Source organism: Salvelinus sp. IW2-2015, unplaced genomic scaffold (genome assembly GCF_002910315.2).
Source record: "Salvelinus sp. IW2-2015 unplaced genomic scaffold, ASM291031v2 Un_scaffold2333, whole genome shotgun sequence".
Classification (NCBI taxonomy): domain Eukaryota; kingdom Metazoa; phylum Chordata; class Actinopteri; order Salmoniformes; family Salmonidae; genus Salvelinus; species Salvelinus sp. IW2-2015.
The window spans coordinates 343,187-355,275 of NW_019943658.1; the positions used below are offsets into that span (position 1 = coordinate 343,187).

Below are 12,089 nucleotides of genomic sequence, written 5' to 3' on the forward strand. Positions count from 1 at the left end.
TTATATAAGGCATAGAGGCATAATTGTATTGTTTCACAGATGAGACTCACAAAAACATTATTTTCAAAACAGTTTTATTATTTCCAGCATGAATTATTGCACAGTAAAATGTTCAATCAAAAAATTAACAGATTGAATACAAAAAGTATAAATATAATACAATCTCTTAGAATTTGAAGGCAACTTACATGTTCATTATATCACATAAATATTGTAGTTTCTTCTTAGCATATTGTCTAAACCAGTAAGACAAAAATATTAAGATCTTTTGACTTCTTTTGGAAAAGTCCATGTTATAGATATAAACAGGAAGGAATGTCTATTTACAGTCAGTCATAACTGGAACCAGAGGAATAATAACACTAACATTGAATGGTATGTGATGAGAGTCTGTTACCTCAATATGTCACCCATAGCTTTGAGAATTAGGTGGTCTGTGTGCGTGCACGTGTGTCGCACCCATAGCTTTGAGAATTAGGGTGTGTGTGTTCATGCACGCGTGTCTGTGTGTAGGTGGAACGACTGGTAGATGTAAAGTGGAGAAACTTTTTTTTTAACACATTTTGTCCATTGTTTTGAAAAGGCGTTCTCTTCATTCCTGTCGGGTTTCCCGTCACCACTGTAACAGTTGAACGTCCAGGTTTTTAGGCCTACATACCCGACCATACAGATTCTATTGACCGTTTTGTGTTTACTAAGACTGAAATATACAAATACCGCAGAACAGTTGGACGCTAGGCTAGCTAAGCACCTCGCTGCAGTGTTTTCTTCTTTGACCAGACTCATAAAACACTGAAATGGCTGGGTAGGAATCAGACTGAGTGCTCTGAAATGGCACCCTATTCCCTATATAGTACAAAACCTAAGAAAGTGCACTATATTCTGTGGAATAGGGTTCCATTTTAGATTGATGACTGTGAAAAGCTTTGTGTTTTCTGGGTTTTACAGGGTCAGCCCTTTAAGGCTAGTGGTCGGTCAGAGAATATTGCTCCACTCTCTAGACTTACCCTGTGGTTGGATGGTATGAGAATAGATATGAATTCATTATCAACTTTTTTTCTGTCTGATGACATGATAACACGGGGTCCTGTTGGAGGAAGAACCAAATGTCAGTTACCATCACTGATATGAACAAAATAGTCGGATTTGGTTGCCTGAGATTTCAACTCAWYATCAAAGGTACCCAGGTGTTCTTCAAAAAKATGCTTCATAAAATGTAGYAGATCTACAAAAATAATTTGGTTCACATTCAGAGACTGAACCAAAGTCCTTTGGATTTTGCACTCAGTCKGACTTTCATCTCCWTAAGTTTCATTGGCACAGCCTATATACAATATTTAAAATGTTTGCCTAGCAACAACCCATCTGCGTCCAATAATAGCTTCATAAATCACAGTCTTTGAGATCGGGGCTTGATGTCTCTTTCCCCTTCCGAGCACCAGTTTGAGTGTGCGTAGGTTTCATGTCTTTATYGTGACCAGAGAGCACATACTGTTCACTAAAATCGTCATCAGCTTCGCTTCTGGGTCATCTTTGGTTTACATCGACTTCAGTTCCGGGTCGTTCTAAAAGCATTGCTCTCAGGAAGAGTTTGAACTGCCTGGATCGTGGAGCTTGGAWTGGCCGATTCTACATGTGTTGGTTTGGAAGAGCCAGGGCCATCAGAATTTCCCCCTGGCCAGAGCCACCTCGGAGCTGGGTAGCTTTTAGACTAGCCCAGCCTCTCGGCACATACGGTAGAACTGTCCCCTGTTTGAGATGAGGTTGGTTGGGGAGTCCATCTCCGAGATGTGGCCTTTGTCCATCACTATCACTCTGTGGAAGGAAGAGAGAGAAGTGTCAAATTCTGTGACTGAACCATTGATTTTGAGATGTTGCGACATCATTTGACTGGGRCGCAGTAGCTACTAGGTGTAGGAAAGGAATTGATATGCACATCCCAAACTTGAGAAAACTGTCGCTGGGCAAAAAGTATAGCAGAGAGCCTTACCTGGTATAGTCCATGATGGTGTTGAGGCGGTGGGCGATGGTGAGCACGGTGCAGTCCTCAAACTGTTGTCTGATGGTGGACTGGATCAGGGTGTCTGTCTCCAGGTCCACAGCGGCCGTGGCCTCGTCGAGAACCAGGATCTTGGTCTTACGGAGGAGAGCGCGGGCCAGGCAGACCAGCTGGCGCTGACCCAGACTAGAGAAGACAAATGAAGGAAGGTTGAATATTGACACTTAAACTTTTGAGCACCAAAGCACAGAATATAGAGGTTGACAGATGATAGAACCAGATATAGTAGACCAGATRAAGCAAAAATAATGCTCAATATAATTTTCAGTCCAGRAATAGGCTTAATCTGGATGCAGGACACCAGCCCTAGCCTATATGCTTTGTGTTTGKTCTTTGGGGGTTCTTTGTAGCTCAATTGATATGTGTCACATATTGTTACGGGAGCGACGCAGGAGATGAGAAGCAGGTACGGGGAGTGAAGGTTTATTAGCTGACGGACATTAAACGGAACAGGAACACATAACAAACACAATGCGGGGAACCAACCAAGGAACAGACAGATATACAGGGGGTAATCAACAAAGTGATTACCTCGAGCGCCAGGAGGGAAGAGCGGAGCAGGCTTGACAGATATGCATGCCTCAAGTGTAGGCACGCATGACTGTAAGTTGCTTTGGATAAAAGCGTCTGCTAAATGCATTATTATATATTTATCGATACTATTATGTTATTTGGTCAAATATATCAATTGTCCGTACCTGAGGTTCTCTCCTCCTTCCGAGCACTCATAATTCAGTTTGTCAGGCAGGTTGGACACAAAGTTCTTGAGGTGAGCAAGCTCTAGCGAACTCCATATTTCCTGTCAGTATACGTGTCGAAGGGGTCAAGGTTCATACGCAGAGAGCCGGAGAACAACACAGGGTCCTGTTGGAGGAAGAAGCAAAAGTCAGTTACCACACTGTAGTAAGACATTTTGGGGGATTATAAAATAAAATCGATCAATCAATAACTGTAGTACCTGTGGATGATGGTAATGCGGGATCTGAGGTCGTGGAGTCCGATCTCTGCGATGTTGACTCCATCGATGTAGATCTCTCCCTTGGCTGCCTCTAGGATTCTGAAGATCCCCAGGGCAAGGGAAGACTTTCCAGCTCCGGTTCTGCCCACAATGCCAACCTAAGAATGACAAATTAGACCCTTCGTTAGATAGGATCAATAGTTTTTTACTGGTCAGTAACATGGCCGGGAAAATACCTCTGGTCCTAATATGATACAACTGTAAAAGGAGTATGTTGCTTCAGACAAAACTGAATATCATAACAAAGCATTATGGGTACTGTAGAAGGCTACCTCATTCTAGATTGTACTGACCTTTTCTCTCTCCTGGATTTTCAGGTGATGCCTTTCAGTGCCCAGTCCAGGCCCTTGCGGTACGTAGTCCATAGTCTTGGAACTCAATAGTGCCAGTCTCAGGCCAGGCCAGAGGCAGGGAACTGCCCTCCACGGTCCACCCAGCCTGGTGAGTATAGAGAACAGTTAAGATTAAATGGATCTGTGTCTCTATATCTATGTTCTTTGTCCCTCTATGTCTTTTGATCTAAACAGGTTAGTTGCACAACACTTCAGTTACTGTAAACCTTGCTAGATAATGGTTAGTTTGGCAAGACTTCAGATACTGTAAACCTGGCTAAAGAATGGTTAGTTTGGCAACACTTCAGTTACTGTAAACCTGGCTGAAAAGGGTTAGTTTGACAACACTTCAGTTACCTGTAAACCTTAAAAAGAGAGAATGAATTGGCAATCATGAAACAGTAACTGCCTACATAACTTACAATGTTAATGTCACTGCTCATGTCATGCATATTACTTATATAACAGCTCATTTCATTGGGGGGTATTAGCTAACAGAGAAGGTATGCAGATGCTTACCTCTTTTGCAGTGTCAGCATACTCCTTCACCCTCTCAACAGACACAATGTTGTTCTCTACGTCTGTCCATGATCTCACAATCCAGCTCAGAATGCCAGTCACCTGCACAACACAATTGCGAGGTTCAAATTAAAACAGAGCCCTCTCGTTTGAGGTAATATGCAGTTAGGATTGTGCAGCACGTAGGTAGGCTATTCTTCTGGGGGTTTTTTTCAGTTTGGTAAACCACACACTTTCTGATGCAATAAAAGGGATTGCCTGTAATGGGTTTTGTGTGATTGTAGCCGGATACAAAATATTAAAATTACTATTCTTCTTTGTTGCTAAATGAGTTGTTTACCTATAATGACTACGGTACAGGGCAGGGGTGTCAAACTCATTCCACGGAGGGCCTAGTGTCTGCAGGTTTTTGGTTTTTCCTTTCAATAAAGCCCTAGACAACCAGGTGTGGGGAGTTCCTAACTAATTAGTGATGTTAATTCATCAATCAAGTACAAGGGAGGAGCGAAAACCCGCAGACACTCGGCCCCCCGTGGAATGAGTTTGACACCTGTGGTATAGGGTGTAATATCTTACCTGGAGGGAGTGTGACACAGCCAAACCAACAATGCCAGGGCTCAGGGTGTCTTTCCCCATCACTGAGAGAATAGCTGCGGCTAAAACCACACCGTTACCGACAAACTCAAGATTAACTGCCAACCACCTGCGGATATCAGGAGATGAAAGCCTGATTAGTTGTGGAGAAAGTTTTGGCCTCCATCACTCATCATGGAGGTGTTTTGATTGTGTCAAATCACCAGTTGGCAACCCATCCCTTACGGGATTAATTGACACATAAACAAACATTACAATGGTTCACAGTGATAATTCCCAGTGATAATTCTTCAGGTGTTCTGCGCAGTACGCACCGCATAAAGAATGAAAAATAAATCAATACATAATAGAGATAAGGTTATCCAAGCAATAATAATAACCCTAGAGTAGTGAAGAAAGAAATGCAGATAAATAAATACCGAAACATTTCACGGAAGGCATTTAAAACCGGTCTGTCACAAAGAGAAGATTGAAGTGTGAGAGATATAGGCCTACACACAATCAATATGCATACGTGCACTTTGCTATAGGCCTTTATCTAGAGCTAAATATTTGTATAATTTAWTTATAGGTCACCCTTTTTCTTTTATTCCAGGCTTTATTTTAAAAAATCTGAAAACRGAACCATSTACACCAGTCACCACATCAACYGGATATTTTATTTTACCAGAGCATGTACTGCAAGGTGAATTTGTTGTTTCTATCAAACCTAACCTGGTGGCCACAAAGCGGGGGAAGTAGGAGGTCTGGTTGAAGTCGACCCTCTTGTTAGCCTGCACAATGAAGCGGTGCTGTTCTCCGAAGGCCCGTATGACACTGGCTCCCTGCACCGTCTCGTTGAAGTGGGTGTAGATGGGCGAGCGGCTCACCGACTCCAGCCTCCGCAGCTGGCAGGATGTGGCCACGTAGAAACTCTGTAATGCACAACGGAAAAATAAAACATGACGTTTTAATGAACCGAAAGTACCAAGAGGTGGTGTATGTGTGTGGAAGTGGGTTTTCCACTCCAGCATTTCTAGTGGATTTACAGTATGTAGCCTGCCATTACTTAGCACTACTATGTTAGCATGTGGGATAAATCACCACGCAAAACCAACAACTTGCAAAATCYGCTATTTTRGTTTTCAAGAGTCTAAAACTATTATTCTTCCACAAAACGGTGTCTCAGTCGGTTAGAAACATACCTGAACGAAGGCGTAGAGAATGGCGAGGGGCAGGATGACGACCGCCGCAAAAGGTGTAGCCAGCATGACGATGATACAGACTTCCATCAGCTTGAAGAGGTAGCCCAGCATCATCTTGAGGCCGTCGGGGATCATGCAGTCGATAGCGTCGTCTACTTGGCAAAACGGTTTAGGAGGTTCCCACTGGGGGTGGTCTCGAAAGACATGGGGGAGTGGAGAACGTTCTTCAGGGGTCCATGTGGAGGTGCCGGGACGCGATGATACCTCCGACGAAATGGCCACCGTGGTGCCGAAAATAGCGATTCTGAAATATAAATAAACTGCTATTAGGATCCCTGCTGTTTGGCAACTGTGGTTTATATCAGATACTGAAACTCTCAATCTCTCAGAAGGACTCTTGGAGGACTAGTACAATGGAGGGTTATAACAGATCCAAATAAACAAACATTAGTGGGATTAAAGATGGAATCCGCATTAGGGGAAAGCGCCTCTGTCTGCCCCAGCACCTTTGTTGTTATTGTTTTTGTTTTATGAATGAAACGGAGTTGAGGTGTGTCAAGCAGCATGGTAAAACAAAATGCAGTACATATTCTGCTGTTCAGTCGTGCATGCAATAATGTCTGAGGGGGTAAAATGTAAGGATTCTAGCTAAACTAGTCTATGCTGTTTCACCATTTAAGGATTCTACTAGCTACTGTAGTCTATGCTGTTTCACCATTAAGGATTCTAGCTAAACTGTAGTCTATGCTGTTTCACCATTAAGGATTCTAGCTAAACTGTAGTCTATGCTGTTTCACCATTAAGGATTCTAGCTAAACTGTAGTCTATGCTGTTTCTCTTCATCCAAGTCAAAAGGACCTACTTTTATCTTTGGTGTCTTTTCCCAGTAAATGCATTCACCACTGACCTTGTGCGAAGCCCAGAGCCCCGTAGACGGCCAGCTTCATGTCCGTGTCGACCTGGGTGCCGTTGACGATGGGTTCGTCGGCCCACAGGCTCAGCCAGTAGTTGTAGGCCAGCGAGGCTCCTGCTGGAAGGCGTACAGGAAGACGATGGGATGATGAAGGCCATGCCGATGGTCTTGAAGTACTCCATGTACATCTCCAGCCTCACCTGTGGTAAAAAAGACAGGCAATCAGTTGCTAGAAATTGACAAACGCCTGTTAATATGTGAAAGGTGAAGAAGCTCCGTTTGTTTTAAAGAAACAATGTACTGGAGCGCTCAAATGGGTACAACCTGTATGGCTATGGAGACTTTATCATTTAGTTTGAACCATTTTTAACCATAAGAGGTGCAGTCAAAGATCAGCTCTTCTTCTAGACTCACCCTCCAGTGCGTGCCTTGTCAACCTCCATCAGCTTTCCCAAGTCCTCAGGAACCTGCTCCTCTTCTATCTCAGACATGGGCTCCATACCCTGCAGGTTAGTACTGTTGGTGTCTCCCCTAGAGAACATAGAGGGGTTTCAGTTAGGTTTTTATTTTTAAGAATGCTTGGCATGCTCAATGTGACGTTTTCTCAATAGACGTTTATTATACCATTGAATCAATTAGAACCATGATGTTATCAGGAAAATATTATGTAATGTGCGCTGGAAATTCACTTACCAATGAGCTGCTCTTGGGATAGATCTCTTGAGAATGGCATGAAGTCTGTAACACTCAGCCGTGAGCTGGCCCTCCTGGCACTGCAGCAATGGTAAAATGTTAATTTACATGGTGAATAGCTTGTTGGTGAGAAGCAAATGTTTGTTAATCAATGGCGATAATGACTTCTTCCAAATTTTATTACAATGAGGTCCTACCTTTCTGTGCGGCGGTCTCTGTGACGCTCTCTTTACGGTCGTTGCTGGCGAAGGTATGGATGAAGTCTGCAAAGGCCCCGTGGCGGCTCAGCAACTCCTGGTAGGAGCCACTCTCTGTGATTCCCCGTCCACAGCACCAGGATGAGGTCCGCCTGAGGCAGGAGAAAGCTCATCCCATGGGTTACTAGGACACGGGTCTGGTAGCATAAACCACAGGAGCAGGATTAATCAAAATAGACGATCAGCGGAACTAGCCTAATACAAATGGTGGATTTGATTTGAAGAATCTGCAAAATCATGCTTTTCCATCTCAAAACCACACAAGGAACAGTCGGTTACGTGTAAGCTTCTAATATTGATTTCTACAAGTGTCACTCTGACTGTTAATAGAGATCATATTTTGGTKATAGTTTTACCTTATCTCTTAGCACTCCCTTGGGTCCGATGACTTTGTCGAAGATGTGTTGCCCCACATGAGCGTCCACAGCAGACAGGGGGTCATCCAGCAGATAGACGTCAGCCTTCCTGTACACAGCCCTTGCCAGGCTCACCCTCTGCTTCTGACCACCCGAGAGGTTCAGACCCTGTCAGGGAGAACAATCAAGAAGAAGACATGACTCAAGATTCCAGAACATTCTAAAAGACCATTTGATTGACCATCTAGTGAAATGAGGTGGAATTCTAGAAYATTATTTTCACACCTTCTCCCCAATCTCTGTGGAGTCTCCAGCAGGCAGGATCTCCAGGTCAGGCAGCAGAGCACAGGCGTCCAACACCCGCTGGTACCAGGTCTTCTGCTTCTCACGACCAAACATAACATTGTCCTGGACCGTGGCATTCTGGATCCAGGCCTGCTGAGGGACATAGGCCACTGAGCCCTGTGGAGACAGAAAAATAAAGAGAGGAACATTAGCATTGAAGAAGAAGAACATTGAGTGTAAACCAGACCCTCACAGACAGATTGTAACACTGAAACTGAAAACCTTAGATTCAATATATTCAACTTTTGTTGCTTCCTATTTTAAGAGAACTTGMTTACCTTAATTGAGACACTGCCGCTCCTCTTCTCTGTCTCTCCAAGCATGGCAGACAGCAGGGAGGACTTCCCGCTACCCACATGGCCCACCACCGCCACCAGTGAACCCTGGGGTACACGCACATTAATCCTGTAAACAGAGGAGTGGAGTTGAGTCTCTTAACTTAAACTTCAGAARGTGTGAAAATGGGAATACTGTTATGATTTACCTTTTAAGGCACGGAGGACCTTCTTTAGTCCAACTGAACGTTCCATTGTCTATCAACACACCTTCCCCATCTGAGAAGAAAATAGAAAAACAGAGGGAGAGAGAAAGAGAGGAGAGAGGAACCATTGAAAAAAGACACTAATATTTCCTCTCTGCATATAGGCATAACAGTTTATGCACCCGTTTATGCACCCAACAACAACGTTAAAAATATAATGTCCTTTTAAGTGACATGTCAAATTGCAGAGTCTACATAATTACAAGAGGTCTAAAATTGCAGTGTGTTCTTTTTACGAGCTGTCTTAAGGAAGTGTTGACGGATTACAGGCGAAGAAAACTGCTTTTATTTATCTGGAATCATACGTCTGACTGTCTAGAAGTAATTTACATTCAAACACTGGATGGCAACATCCTATCATTACTCAGTCTCCCCAGTCGACCTCGATCACAGGAAGTGACAACATAACATTACCATTAAGGGTTCTGGATAGAATGCCATGGATGTAAACAACAAATCTTCGGAGGCTTGTTTTATTGGTTACGACAGGCAGAGGCAGACCACAGTTCCCACTGGGTAAGAGTTGCTATGAGTGTTTTTGTTTGATTAATTGCTATAGGCTGATACAAAGCCCTTTGCTCCACTTGGAATAAAAGTTATAGGTCAAGTATGTCAACATACATGGCACCAGTAGGTGTTCTTACCAGTACTCAAAGGGCCTTGGCTACATTGTCGTCTTTCAGCTCCTCAGAACACAGGTATTTCCCTAAGCGCTTCAGCGAGACAAAGGCCTAAAATTCAAAGATTTTTTTTTTTTTAGAACAGCAGCACAAAGCATTATACATTGGTTTGGTCTGTTGAATACTGGACATTGTATTCACCTGCATGTGTAGTGCTCATGGCAAAGGGTAGCTGGCTCAGTGGGGTCTTCAGAATGTTGATGAGAGCCATGGAGACAAAGACCTTCTGGGCATCTAGGACGTTCTTGTCATCAATCAGCACATAGACACCAAACATGGAAAAGGCAATCTGGGGGGGAAACAAATAAGCATGATTGGGACACAGTGACCTGAAGCTGTAACTGTAACCATCACACACTGAATTCATGATGATACATTTCTACTGTGAGGCTTGAAGCTATGGATAGAAAAGAGTAGACCTGTATAGCCGAGCGAACACTGCAGCACGGGTATTAATTACCATGCATTTTCCAATCAATTTTCGGTGTTCTGGCTTGTTAGGATGTTCAACAGAGGGTTATATTTATACAAATGTTGAATTTTCCCCCCTATTTGTCTTCTAAATGTCTTCTTTTTTCCCCCCTATTTACTTATTTAATTAAATGTTTTGAGAGTTGTGTGTGTGTGTGTGTGTGTGTGTGTGTGTGTGTGTGTGTATATATATATATAAATATGTAAGTATGTGTATATGTTTAAGGCATCCCAAGTCCTTTTTTTATATATTGTTTTACTATCCTTAAAATATGCAAATTGCATAAGATACCTTAGATAACTTTGGTGGTTCCATCCAGAATCCCTTCCCTAGTTGTAACTTTATTATGTTGGCCCTGGATAGAGCTCTACTGAGGTTCATTTGAACATGGTAGCATTTTGCTCTGGTCTAGGAGAGGTAGATGCAGCCTTCCAACAGGGGGAAGGCCAGCATAGGGGTCCAAGGTTTTCTCCTGGGTATTTTGTTGTTTTAGCTGTTTTTTATTTTCTTTATATTTAATTACTCCGACCTTTCAGCACACTGGCCATGTGATTGTACTAACATTCATTTCTGATTACTAATTCACATACTCTAGGCTCCACATGCTTTATCAGCTGGAACGTGAAAGGAATTAACCAGGTGGTCAAGCGTAGCCGAGTGTATGCTAATCTTATGTCCTTAAGTCTGGACATTGTTTTTCTCCAAGAGACCCATCTCCGGTCCAGCGACCTTGATAAACTAAAGAGAGGATAGGTAGACCAAATATTTCACTCAAGTTGGTGCAAAGGCCAGAGGGGCAGCCATCCTTATCAGAAAAGGCACCCCGTTTGTCTCCTCCAAAGTAATTTCAGATACTAATGGAAGATATATTATAGTAATGGGGAAATGGTTTAGCACACAGGTTATTCTGGCTAACCTCTATGGTCCTAATTGGGATGACGCTACATTTTTCTCTGACCTCATCGCAACACTTCCTGACCTTAACACTCATCATTTGATATTGGGCGGAGATTTCAATTGTGTAATGCATCCAAGTCTAGACAGATCCAGACCGAAGCCCAACAATGTAATTTCAAAATCAGATGCAGTAATCAACTCATTCTAGAATCCTATCATTTGTCTGATCCATGGAGGAGGAGCAATCCCACTGCTAAACAGTACTTCTTTTTTTTCTCCAGTCCACAGTACTCCTTTTTTTCTACAGTCCACATACTCTAGGATTGACTTTTTCCTGCTGGACAATAGAATTCTTCATTTTGTAACTAATAGCCAAAATCGCAGCATCGTTATCTCAAACCATAGCCCTGTCCTATCTCAGACCGTAGCCCTGTCCAGCTAGATATCCTCTTTCCGGACAGTACTGTGTCACAAAGCGCATGGAGACTTAACCCACTACTACTATCTTTTAGTGCCTTTAAGAAATACACATCAACTCACATTGATGTCTTTTTACAGATCAACTGCACCCCTGATGTGTCTCACTCTACTGTGTGGGAGTCGTTAAAAGCAAATCTTAGAAGCCAAATGATTTCATACACAGTGTATGACAACAAACAGCGCACCAAATGCTTATCGGAGCTATCTCAACTGATTCTAGATGTGGACAACAGATGCCTCTTCTCCGACTCCTGAACTCTACAAACAGAGACTGCTACACCAATTGAAAATTTGACAATCTTTCCACCAAACAAATCACTTTAGTAGCCTTAAACAAGCAAGCGGCTTCTCTCCATTAACATCTAATCATTTCTTCCCAGCGTCACAGATTGACACGGCATTCCAGTTCTGGCATAGGAACGGTCTGGTGTTTTTTGTGACCCATTTGTTGATAACACCTTTGTCTCATTCGATACTCTGAGTGTTGATCATCATTTTCCCAATACCCACTTTTTTAGATAACTGCAAGTTTTGCCCAAAAACATTTCCCTTAATTTCCACTCGAGCCCACTAAGTGTCCAGTCGACAGGTGCTTAGATCTTAACCCGTATCTGAAGGGCAAAATWTCCAGATTATACAACATAATACAGAACATAAATCCTCCTTCCTTGGCAAATACAAAATCTGCATGGACGCAAGACATAGGTGGCGAGCTTCCTGATGATATATGGCAACAAAGTATTGAGCGT

At 42.9% G+C, this 12,089-nt stretch overlaps 1 pseudogene; it reads right to left on the minus strand.

Annotated features, from left to right (window-relative positions):
• Positions 1–57: 57 nt before the first annotated feature.
• LOC112073668 (multidrug resistance-associated protein 1-like) lies at positions 58–9,780 on the minus strand (annotated as a pseudogene).
• Between the last annotated feature and the right edge of the window lie 2,309 nt (positions 9,781–12,089).